Genomic DNA, 12,421 nt, shown 5'->3' with positions numbered 1-12,421 from the left:
CGCAAAAATGGTGTAGAATATTTGGAGAAAATTCTACAATGTGGTCTTTTTCTACTTGGGGTGAGAAAAAGAAAACTCAGAAGTTTTCTCAGAAATTTTGGCTCACTCTGAAAGAAAGATACTAGAATTCTGGCTCAGTTAATGAAGTTAATTAGTTAGGCTCAGGCTGGACTAAATAAGTTCTAAAACATAATTATATCTTGAAATTCACAACTGCAAAGATGTGGTGATAAGTTAGATGGCTTTTAAAAAGATTAGACAAATTTATGAAGGGTATGTCTATCAATAGTAATTAGCCATGATGGCTAAATGGAGTCTCCAAGATATATTTCTCCAAGATATATTTCTCCAAGATATATTTCTCAGTACCAGATGCTGGACACAATCAACAGGATATGATCACCACCTTCATGACCTGCATGTGACCTTGAAGAAGCATCTGGCTTGCTGCTGTTGGAAACTGAATGCTAGAATGGATAGACCTTAGTTCAGTCCAGACAGTTATCCTTTTTAAATTACCTGGAATATTTATGCTCTTTACTACGCTATATATGTTACAAGCTGTAACCCAACAAGGCCAAAATATTCTACTAAAAGGTTATCTCACATTTTCTGGTAATCATGTCTACAATAATAAATTGCACTGGTTTTCCAGCATAGCAGCAGATGCTAAACACAGACCTTTTTCAACAGTGTGTGAGAGTTCTAGATGGATGCAATGCCAATTGCCTGGAGAAAATTGAAAAAGCAGTGAGGTGCCAATTCAGATTTTTTATTGTCTTCTCCATTTTGACACAGAGGGGGATAATTTGATTGGTCAAACATTTTGGAAACTCTCATGAAAAGTGGCAATCTTCTGTAGTCCTTTTCTGAGCAAATTCTTCAATCATTTACAACTTGGAGGCAAGTGGGAGGCCAAAAGCTGTTTGCCAGGGATGAATAACTCCATCAGGGCATTGTCCTTTTTCAACTTCGGCTCGGGCTTTCCTTGCTCATCCCACCTGATCTATTTGGCATGTGAAGGAAACATTCCCGCTGAAGTAAAACATTTTATCATCCTCTGTATCCTTTAGCAGCTTCCTTATCACAGACCTCTTTGTCATATTGAGTTCTCTAGCAGCTGTGTTTATACATGGGCACATGATCATAGTGTGCACTCTGTTCTTTCTATTAGATTTCTCTCACAGCTTTATGTGAGTGAAAGGTATCATAGGGAGTGCAGTGAACTTTTGTGATGTGTGGTGGTGTGGGACAGAATGGGATAAAGCTGGCATTCAGAGAGTGTGGAAATACTCCATTTAGCTGACAGGCAGATATTTGTTAGTGATGTTTGAGGCATCCAACATGCCTAAACATCAACAACTATGATCAGGAAGGGGGATTTATATATATATATATATATATTTTTAAAGATACTAAACATATTAGAAGGTATAGAAAGGCACTGAATGTTACGTAGAACAGAGGAAGTGTGAGAGAGCTTTGGCTGGTTTTGTTTTTTGTTCTCTCATCTGCTGGAACATATAAAGGTGCACATTTTGTAGAAATATGTGAAGTGTACGTCTGTGGCATATTCAGGTGCACATTGGAGAGATGCTCTAGTTTTTATGTAGCAAACTATACTGGAAGTACAAAAGAGGAGGAAAATAAAGGAAAGCTCATCATACACACTTCCTTTGATGCCTTTCTTCTTAAGTCAAGTCTCCTGAACAGTCATAGACAAACTGAATTAAACCTGAACTACTTCTGTTTCTCAGGTCTAGAGTTCATGAAATCCTTACGGATCAAAGGAAATGCAGCTTGGTGTAGAACTTCAAAACTGCTGCATAGCTTTGCAGTCAGCCATTAAATCTGCGGCTAGCTGTTCTGTATTTTTCAGGCATGTCCAATAGCCACTGAAGCTGACAAAAATGCTTGGTCCCTCCTCTGCACCCAGAATGGAAATGAAGTGAGCTGCCAGAGGTGGGACTCTTGCACACAGTAGGGATGGATTCTCTCTCTCCCCCCCCCCTCTCCTCTGGCAGACCCCAGGAGGCTGGCTAGCTACTTAATTATTTATTTAGCAGGTTTGTAACTTCTGTGGGATTATTTGCAAGACTGGTAGCAATACCTTGCCTACATTCCAAACAGTTGATATTCTTATTTCAACTAGGCTTGCCATATTTCAAAAAGTTGAAAAAGTTTTGGAGCTATTTTTGAGGAAATCAGCCAAAATCTACACTGCCGACATGGGTTGCCATGCGTCCGCATTTCCCCGGGCATTTAGGTGATTTCTGCCCAGGCACTGTTTCCAACTGCCTACTCCTGGGTATGCCCAGGAAATTCCGGACGTATGACAACCCTATTAACACTTTGTGTTAGGGATTTTGGTTTTCCAACAACTCAGAATCATGACAAATGGGTATTAGAATGGGTTAGAAAGTTTGAAGGACCTTTGACCTGCATAATGGCATTGAGTAAATTTCCTGAAAGGCAGAGAGTCAAGGAGACTTTCTCATAGATAATAAATGTGATTCATATTAGCACGTTGCATTTTTCTTCCTCTTTATTTTAATGGGGACTTGAGAAAAAGCAAGCATTTTAAACACTTACTTGAATAAAGCTTCCAATCTTAAAGTTAGGTTTTCCACTTTTTTGGTGTACGCTCTGTTTGCCTCTAGAGCTAGATGGTTTGTTATTTCAGCAGTCTTCAAACATGTAATAAATAAATTTCCACTGGGTTGGCACTTCCTTTTTTACTTCCTTGTTGCAAAGCTTGATTGTTCTTTGGAACTCTCTGGGGATTCCAAGGGCTTTCTCAAAATGACCAAAATGGTCAGAAGATTCAGTTATCAGATTCCTTGTGCCATTTTCACACAGAAAACTCAGCAAATGCAATTTGGTAGAACAATGGAGGTATGGCCAAGCATTGCGATCGCAAGTAGGCTGAGGTGGAATAAAAATCAAACATTGATAGGCATATGTTCCTTCTTGGATTCATTACTCCTTTCGGCTAATGTGCGAACAAATGAAGACTATTAATGACAGCGATTATGGCTTCTTCAAAAAATATCCCTTACCAATTCATAATAACAAAAGATGAATAAATAATAAAAATCAGTCTAGGCAATATTGTATAAAACAATATAAATAAACTAATCAAATTTAATAACAGTCCTATTTAGGACTTCTCAAACTTCACAGACTAACCTGGTATAAATCACCCTGTACCTTACATGCAGAAGTAGTCGTGCAGGTTTCTCTGTCCTGCATTGCTAACTCGCACAACAATAGTCTGTATGTTTGTGATTCTGTTCTTCATGCTCTGCAGGCTGCTATTATTACAAAATTATGAAAAGTTGGAAATATGGTCACAAGTGGTTACACTCTGCTGCTGCTTTAAACTATGGCAAATTCTAAATGAATAGTAAACAAGGTGTTTTCAGAAATTCAACTATAATAGAGGTTCCTTTTGGGTTATTGCTCTGCTGTGCACAACAGCTGGCTTAAATGATATTTCAGCCCTCTTAGGCATCCCATTGAATAGGTGTTTATTATACAGCCAGTCTATATGTTGTGGCCATATTATCATGGCTGCCTGAAGCAGCCTCACTATGGCTGTTGCTCCACACTTATAGCCATAAAATCAAGAGTTGCTCACTATCTAGGTTGCCCAGTTGCCTGTCATTCCCACAGTACTACTAGATATTGAAGGGATAGAAATTCTCTGCACACAGCTGACACATGGAGCAGCTGACACAAGAAAGCTGTTTGAAGAAATTCCAGATACAGACCATGCCTTAGGTATCTGCCGAGAGGTCTTTGGCACTTCAAAGCTGAAAATGATACTTGCGTAGGAAAGAGAATGAAAACACAGACACACAATAACTACTATGGATGCTCCAGGAAAATGTCAGTTCTGATATGAACAGATTCTGATTCAAAAATCCCATTGTTCTAGGCATGTTTTGCAACAGGGAACTTCATAAACTCAAGCTGTTTCTGAGCTCTGGGTGCAGTACTGCACCTAAGCTTTCAGATTAAAATTGCCACTGTTACTCAGAAGTAAATCCCAACCAAGTTTAATGGGGCCTCCTCCCAAGTAAAATGTGTATGGATTGAGGACCTGAAAACTTTTTCTTTTCTTTTCTTTGAAACCCAACATGTTTTGTTTAGGTTTTAATTGCCTTGTTTAATGTACTTTTAATGTATGATTAATTTGAAATATGCTAGCCAGTTAGTTATGATGGTTTCAGTAGTGCATATTAAAGTGTTATCTACTTCAGGCTCTCTCAGAGATGCTTAAAATCAAAACATATTTTGGAGTGGGATCATTGAAGGACCCTTAAGTCTTAGGTTTGTAAACTGGACACGCAAGGTGGGTGTTTCTGCCATCAGTTGTATAGGCCTTTAATATGTGTTAATTGTGGTGCCAGAAAGATATATTTATATCAAGGAAAGGGGGTGTAGCGATAATCCAGGACTTGTCTGCTAGGTGGAGGGAAAGGAGGACCCTTTCCTGCCTCCCCACTTCCAGCTACTCTATGAAGACTGCAGAAGGGATCCTCTTAAGAATACTAGGGTGGCAGGCAGGCGAAGCATGGCTTGGTTTTTCGAAGTCTTCAGATGTGGACTAGACCATGTGAAAAATGAACATAGGATTTTAGCTGCAGTTCATTCATTTTCAGCTTTGTATTCTTGTTATAGAAAACCACACCTTGACGTTCTGTTGTTGTGCCCATAACCTAGGTTTAAAGTGCCTTTTAGCACCTAGCTTTCATACCTCAGTTTCTAACACTGGATATGAACTGACCTGATCTATGCTCTCTGGTTTAATGTGTTCATTGGATTGGATTCCACACTTCTTTGAATTTTGCAATACAGTTCTCATCTCAAAAAAATGTACTGAAATGCATTTAAAATATGCATATAGATATATAGATAACATATATAATCAAATCAGTGAGCCAGTGTGGTGTAGTGGTTAAGAGCAGTAGTCTCGTAATCTGGGGAACCGGGTTCGTGTCTCCGCTCCTCCACATGCAGCTGCTGGGTGACCTTGGGCCAGTCACACTTCTTTGAAGTCTCTCAGCCCCACTCACCTCACAGAGTGTTTGTTGTGGGGGAGGAAGGGAAAGGAGAATGTTAGCCGCTTTGAGACTCCTTAAAGGGAGTGAAAGGCGGGATATCAAATCCAAACTCCTCCTCCTCCTCCTCCTCCTCCTCCTCCTCTTCTTCTTCTTCAAATCAAACACAATTTTGATATGAATTTTCATGCCACTGAAACATAGATTAATGGGAAAAAATGGAGTTATGAATCAATACATGACAGAAATTGGAAATAGATTAATCGGCCCAACCCTAGCATCTACCAACAGCAACCACATTTCCACATTATTATTTTCTCAAAGATGACTGCAGAGGCCACTTGTGCTAGATAACAATGATGTAGTGAGGTAAGGCCCTCAATAGATGCTACACACTGTTGCATTCAATTTCCCCCCTCATTATATTTTACAAACTGGAAACAACTTTGGGAGACCATGGATTTAAATACAAAAGCTCTTGGAAGGATTTTAAGTGAGACAGCAGCCAACAGGATAATGGCTAAGTAGGCCACCCTTCTCTGTTTGTAGCTTTTCAAGGCTGCATTTGAAATTTAAAAAAAACTGAGAAAATTGTATATATAAGATACAGTTTTTGTCTAACTGGTTCATTTAGTACCAATCTGATACTGTAATACTGAACAAGGATGTTAATTATTACAGTCACTACTCTCTGGCTTTGTTGAGCTCAGAAGATTTACAAAACTTGTATAGACACAGTAGCCCTTTTAAAAATGATTCCAAGGTAGCCTGAGCTTGTGTCTATTTTGTTTATAGTGCTGGTTGGCTGCTTAAGAATCAGTGTTTTTTTCCCCTGCAGTTATTATGGTGTAGAAATATGCAAGGGTTAAAAAAAAAACCCCTGTACATTATTTACTTGCTACAAAAAGCTGAAATTAATATTGTGACATTTAGCTCTGAGTACGTAAGGTCTAGTAAAGTAAATAGCAAGACTGCTAGATTGAAATTTATAGCTGCATTAGGCCAAAACAATTAGAAGACTTGCCAGAAAGTGTCCTTGCTTGAGAGAGACTAGTGGCAGAAGAATTCTTGAGTGCTGCCTGCAAAATGTAATTGATTGTACAAACATATGCACTGTTGAAAGAGTCACAGAAAATGCATTTGCTTGTTGATATGAGCCAATTCTTCCAAAACATATTAGCAGCTTAATGTGTTTGTGTGTGTGCGTGTGCATGCGTGCGCACACATGCATGGATGTATTTAACAATGTTCAGAGTTGTTCTGTACTGTTCCATTGCTGTATGGTTTAACAATCAGGTTGTTGGGTTCAAATATGGGAAACACAGAATAAAAACCTTTATAGACACAATGAAGCATATTGGGTGGTACTGGGCAACCACTAGCTCTCAACCTACCTTTGTTGTGAAGTGAAAATGCTGTTTTGTGCTTTTGAACAATACAAACTTGAAGAAATTTACACTTCTGTTGTAAACAGTTTTCAGGATGTTAAGATTTTGGGAAAATGACGATTTGAATTTCAGTGCTGTGGTGCAGTCAGTATTTGTTATGAAGCTGTATAAGATTGCTTTGATGGTATTGTTTATTCTATTAGCGAAAGGCCTTAGATCTATTTGTAAAAATAAAACAATTTTTTTTTCATATCCATGTTCTAGAAGTAAGTACACCATGTTTCTTTAGTACCGGACTATATTCTGTTGCACCAAGCATGGAAAGGCTCATAGCTCTGTTGCAGTGCATGCATTTTCCATGCAGAAGGTCCCAGTTGCAATCTGGGGCATCTGGTTAGGGCAGGAAATGCTCCTGTCTGGGAGCCTGAATAACTGCTGCCAGTCAATGTCGTCAGTGTAGAATTGATAGTACTGTGTTTAATGGACCAATTGTTTGCCCGGGAGTAAGGCAACTTCCTGTGTTCCCATGGAAGGGCAAAATAATGGAATAAACTATTTTAGGAATGTCTTCTTTGATTGTCATGCATAGAAGCAATGAGCAGAACAGCCCAGATATCTGCAGACCCCCAGAGCACATTACAGTCTTTTTTTGCTCATAGTGCAGCCTTAGCAGAAGTGATTGAAAACCCCAACCCCCAGTTATTATTCCCATATCTGGGATTCAGATGCTCATCAAGAATCTGCCCTGGTGAGTAAAAGGGTGGAGGCAGTGCTTAATTTGCCTAACTACCAAGGACTTCCTTGTGACTTTTGTTCCTGGATCCTTCAGTGTATTTGTCTCTTAATTAGCCAAAGCCAATAGTTTCTGCAAGTCATTTATTACATTTTAATTATGGGCAGAAATACAGCCTCACATTTTTAAAAGCTGGGAACTAGGCTAGGAAGGAGAATATGGTTGTTAACAGAAATCAAAGGACACCTTTCATAAAACACTTTTGCCACCAAATGGGATGGATCCTATTAATATCATATTCAGGCACTGAAAATATTCCAGTGCAGAGTTAAAATAACTTGATGAATAAGTAAATTTTATATGTGTGATAGTTGTGCTTATCAACCACATACAAATGAAATATTGTTTCTGGAGTTGAATTTATTTCTGAAGAATCACAATATAAAACAAAGAAGGCTTTGTGTTCAACTAGAACATTTAAAATATCATTTTGACTTCTTTCCAAGAATCACGGAGTTTTCCCTTTCAGTTTGTACATGACAGTAACCAGCTCTATGCTTTCAGAGTTTTGAAGTGTAGCAATAGTTGAATTAATGTCAAAAAACTAGAATGCAAAACAGCAAAAGAGACCTGGAAAGGATGTTTAGGACTGTTTGACACTTGGCCCTTTTTATAGCAATGTTTCTGGAACACAATTCGACAATCCACGTAATGACCTGCACTGTTTCAGGGTATCACATGTTTCCCTGAGTATATGAGAATACATGTATGGTTTCTTTGGAAACCAAGTGCTAGCTTGTTACTTCTCAAAGAAGGGACATACTGAAGCAGAATTCAGTGAATGAGATGCTTCAGAAGTATGTATGTATGCCAATGGCAGTGGTAAAAATGGAAACATCTGGATTTTTTCAAGACTCTCTGAATGGCTGCATTTTTGTGTCTTCCACTAATACCAGAAAATGTGTGTGAAGTTTGTGAATGGGTTTCGACACGACAGTGAGCACTGAGCTTTCCATAACTTCCATTATCAGAAATCCTGCATGTAACTTTTCTTTTTAAAGTCTATTTTAAACTGGCTTAGTAAGTGAGAAGTCCTGGAGCAGGACCAAACAATGTCTAATTTAATCCTTAGCACCCGATCAAAGCATCCATGTGAGAGAGTAGCTATAAGAAATCACCATTTGCCAGTAGTTCCCACAAAGCAATATCTGAGACACCACAGTCATTTCCTATCTCCAAGTATGGGTAAGACTGTGGTGTCTTTTATATGAATGTGTGGTTAACGCTGGCAAAATGTGCCTTTGTTATGTTGACCGCTAACTCTGATGGAAACAGAAGATGATCAAGCCCAGAAAACCAATGTACTATTTTGCATATTAAATTTTCCTCCATGTTAGAAAAATGTTTTGTTTTTGTAACAGAAACACAATAACATTTTGGGCTGTGTATGCAGGGTGCTGTTCCATGAAGTGGCCTTATAAGCTGTGCCCATGTTTCTCTCTCTCTCAATATAATACTGTCAGTGTGCATGGTATGTTAAAGCTATCTTATCTATATCTGTCTGTCTGTCATCATCTGTCTCTGCATTCTGAAGTTTGACACAGGATAAAAGAGCAGAAAGAAAGGGGTAGCAAGGCCATGGTGGTCTTTGAAATTAAGGATAATTAAGGAGTGGAAAGGAAGCCAGTATGGGAATTTAAGGTAGGGCACCACCTAGAGAAGTTAGAGAGGTGAATGGTTTTGGAGTTGAGTGCTGAATAAACATGGTAAAGCCAATTTGAGAAAGCCAGGGAAGCGAAGATTGAATTAGTTTCAGGCTGTGGACAAGAGAAGGACCATAACCAAGTGGTAGAGGAACTGCTTTGCTTGCAGAAGATTTCTTGGAGGAAACTTACTTTCTAGATCCGTTTCAATCAGGTTTTGGCACGGAAACTGCTTTGGTTGCCCTGTATGATGTCCTGTCTGGAGATAGACAGAGGAAATGTGTCCCTGTTAATTCTCATTGGTGTCTCAGTAGCTTTCAATACCATTGGTATTTTCTGGAATGGCTGTTAAGGGTAGTTGGTATCACTTTGTGGTGGTTCTGGTCCTACTTGGATGGTCGTTTCCAGAAGGTGATGCCTGGGGAGTGCTCTTAGGTTCCATGGAGGCTTTGATGTGATGTTCCTCAAGGTTCAGTTTTATCCCCTGTGCTGTTTAACATCTACATGAAGCCGCTAAGTGGGATCATCCTACTAGTCTAGGGCAAAGCATTTCATCACCTCTTTTGTGGAGAAAAAGAGAGAGGATGAACAGAAACCAGGAATGGGACACTGTATATGGTTTTTGAAAATCCTGAAGTCCAATGCTGTTGGCTTGGGTTAGAGGTGGTTACTGGGTTTGAAAAGATGACAGTATATAAATTCTAGAGGTTACTGGAAGAGTAAAAGGAGCAATGCTCAGTTTTGTAAATCCTTTTTGAAATGCAAGATGTTGGCCTTAATATCATTCCCCCCCCCCTTTTCAGTGTACTGTCAGCTGAAAACCTTTATTAATTTTCCTTTGTTAAAACAGGATTAATAGTATTGGACCCATATTTTTTATTACACAACAACTTTGAAACATGTTCAGCACAATTTGTAGTTAAGAGTCCCTAGAGTACAAGCATAACATTGTTTTCAGTGATTTACACTGACATGGGAGGGAGATTAGGTCTTTCACTTAATTATGTGACGTTAGGCAGATTCTTAAACTAAATGGGCAGTGTTAAGAAATAAAGAGAATGGAAGAGAAATATATTTGTTTGAATGGCTCAAATAGCCGACATTCCCTGTTCCATACAATGTTAATAGTTCTCAATAGCCCATTTAAACTTTCTGCTTATTACCTAAAAAACTTGTGTAACAACAACCAATGGGTAAAAGAATGCAGAAGGAAATCTGAGTGATTGTTTATTTGGAGATCTGGTTCTAACATACACAAGATACTGATACAAAGGTTGCATGCCATACAAAACAAAGATAGTTGATATATATAGCAATATTTTTTTTCCAAGACAAACTAGAGATAAGTGGATTTCCCCAGTTTTGTTTGTAGGTTGATTCTGTTCAGCTTCACATTTCTTCCAATTTTATGTGAAGAATTTTGAATTAATTTTAGAATTGGTAAATGTATGAATTGCTTCTACTTGTTTACAGTGTTTGTCTCCAAGTAATCCATGCAAAGCAATAGTGGATGATATCCTGTGGTGTCTGTCTGCTGACAGAAATAATCCACCAGCCTTATTGATGAGAGGTGTTTTTCAGCAGTTCTCCCTCACCTCTGAATCTGCTTTAGGTCTTCCAAACCTTTGCAGAAGATTTAGGGGGACACAGGGAACTGCAAGTGCACGGGAGGTTAATCCAAAATTGTCACCTTCTCCCATTCCATCTATGGATGGACATGATTGGATACTGCCATGTTAGGGCCGCAGGTGGCACTGTGGTCCAAACGACTGAGCCTCTTGGGCTTGCCAATCAGAAGGATGGCAGTTCGAATCTGCATGACAGGGTGAACTTCCACTGCTCTGTCCCAGCTTCTGCCAACCCAGCAGTTCAAAAGCATACCAATGCAAGTAAATAGGTACCACTGTGGCAGGAAGGTAAACACCATTTCCATGCTCTCTGGCACTCGTCATGGTCCTCTGTGCACTAGAAGTGGTTTAGTCTGGCTACATGACCTGGAAAGCTGTCTGGACCAACACCGGTTCCCTCGGCCTGAAAAGCAAGATGAGCACCACACTCCATAGTCCCCTTTGACTGGACTTAACTGTCCAGGGGTCCTTTACTTTTTTTTTTTTAACCTTACTACCATGTTCTGAAACAGCAGTTTTATTTTTTTAGAATTTGATTGTCTGCATGAGTCCATATCTACAGCAATTAAAAACCATGGGTCTGTTTTAGCAAGTGAAACAAATCTGCACCCCTAATTACAACATTACAACATTAGCAAATATCTGTATTTGCTAATATAGCAGTTCCTCTTTTGAGAGGAAGGTTCATATAAAAAATATAGTAAGTGAATTGTATATATTTATCAACAAGTAGAACTGGATCAGGGTGCAGGTATATGAAGCAAGGGTCACAGATGGTGTGTTGATTATCCACAACTGGCGTTCCAGAACTACATTCTTCCTTCCGGCGACAGCTGTTGAAGAAGTACTTTTGCTGTCAAAAGCTTACAGATTTTGTAATAGCATTTGGTGCCAAAATCTTAAGTTCTTGGATGTTCTCAATGATTTTTTAAAAAACAGCACTACTTATTTATAGACATTCCTGTTGTAAGGAACACTACAAACAAAATAGAAATATGCACATTCCTGTGTTCATGATGATGCACAAATGCATTATCAAAAGGTTGCACACAGTATTTCAAATACTTTTGTGTGTGAATGGTATAGCAGATAGGAGCAGAAAGACCGAGCAAGAGTAAACTGTATATAAACAGGGATTTCTACAATGTCTGAAAGTCCTCTTTGAACTAATATTGGATTAGTAATGCAATGATGCAGCTCTTTCAGACACAGGAAACAGAGAAACTAAAATCCGAGAAAAATTCAGAAGAGAACGCAAGCACTGCTTTCATAAAGTTATGAAAGTTTGCAGCCCATTTCTTGTACAAGTAGGCTTGTACAATTACCTCAGCAGAGCTGTGCCACCAAAGTGTACTGAGGACACAAGTATAAATAATTCACTCTGATCCAGAGCCCATTGTGCAATGTGCAAATGGATTTCCAGCCAAGTACGGGCTTACAAACTTCATATGCAGGCCCCTTTGAGTTTGTGGAGTTGCCTCCTTAATGGAAGTTACTGGCAATGCTTTTTGCCTACAAGGAATCTGTGGTTCAGGTGATTATGTTACATTATGTAATCAGATGCATGAACGCTTCCTTTGGAAGATGTTTTGCATACATAATTGACTATTGAATTGTCTGTTTCATACGATACTCTTAAGGTTTTTGTGTTAAAAGATGCACCATGACAGCATTAGATATATAGATGTTCAGAGTGCAAAATCTACCCAAAGATTCTTGGGGGCAATACTTCTAGGGAGAGAAGTAGAGCCAAGGGGATGGCCTCCAACTTAAAAGGGGAGTGGTTTACAAACCTTGCTAATGCTATATCGCCAGCCTCAAACTTGCATGCTATAGTGGTAGGGCAACAAACTGTTCTGTTAGTCCAAATGACATTGAGGGAGGTTGGACCTCCTTTCCATGC

The sequence above is a fragment of the Podarcis pityusensis genome (assembly GCF_964106645.2).
Source record: "Podarcis pityusensis genome assembly, chromosome: 9".
Classification (NCBI taxonomy): domain Eukaryota; kingdom Metazoa; phylum Chordata; class Lepidosauria; order Squamata; family Lacertidae; genus Podarcis; species Podarcis pityusensis.
This window is presented reverse-complemented; position numbering follows the sequence as displayed.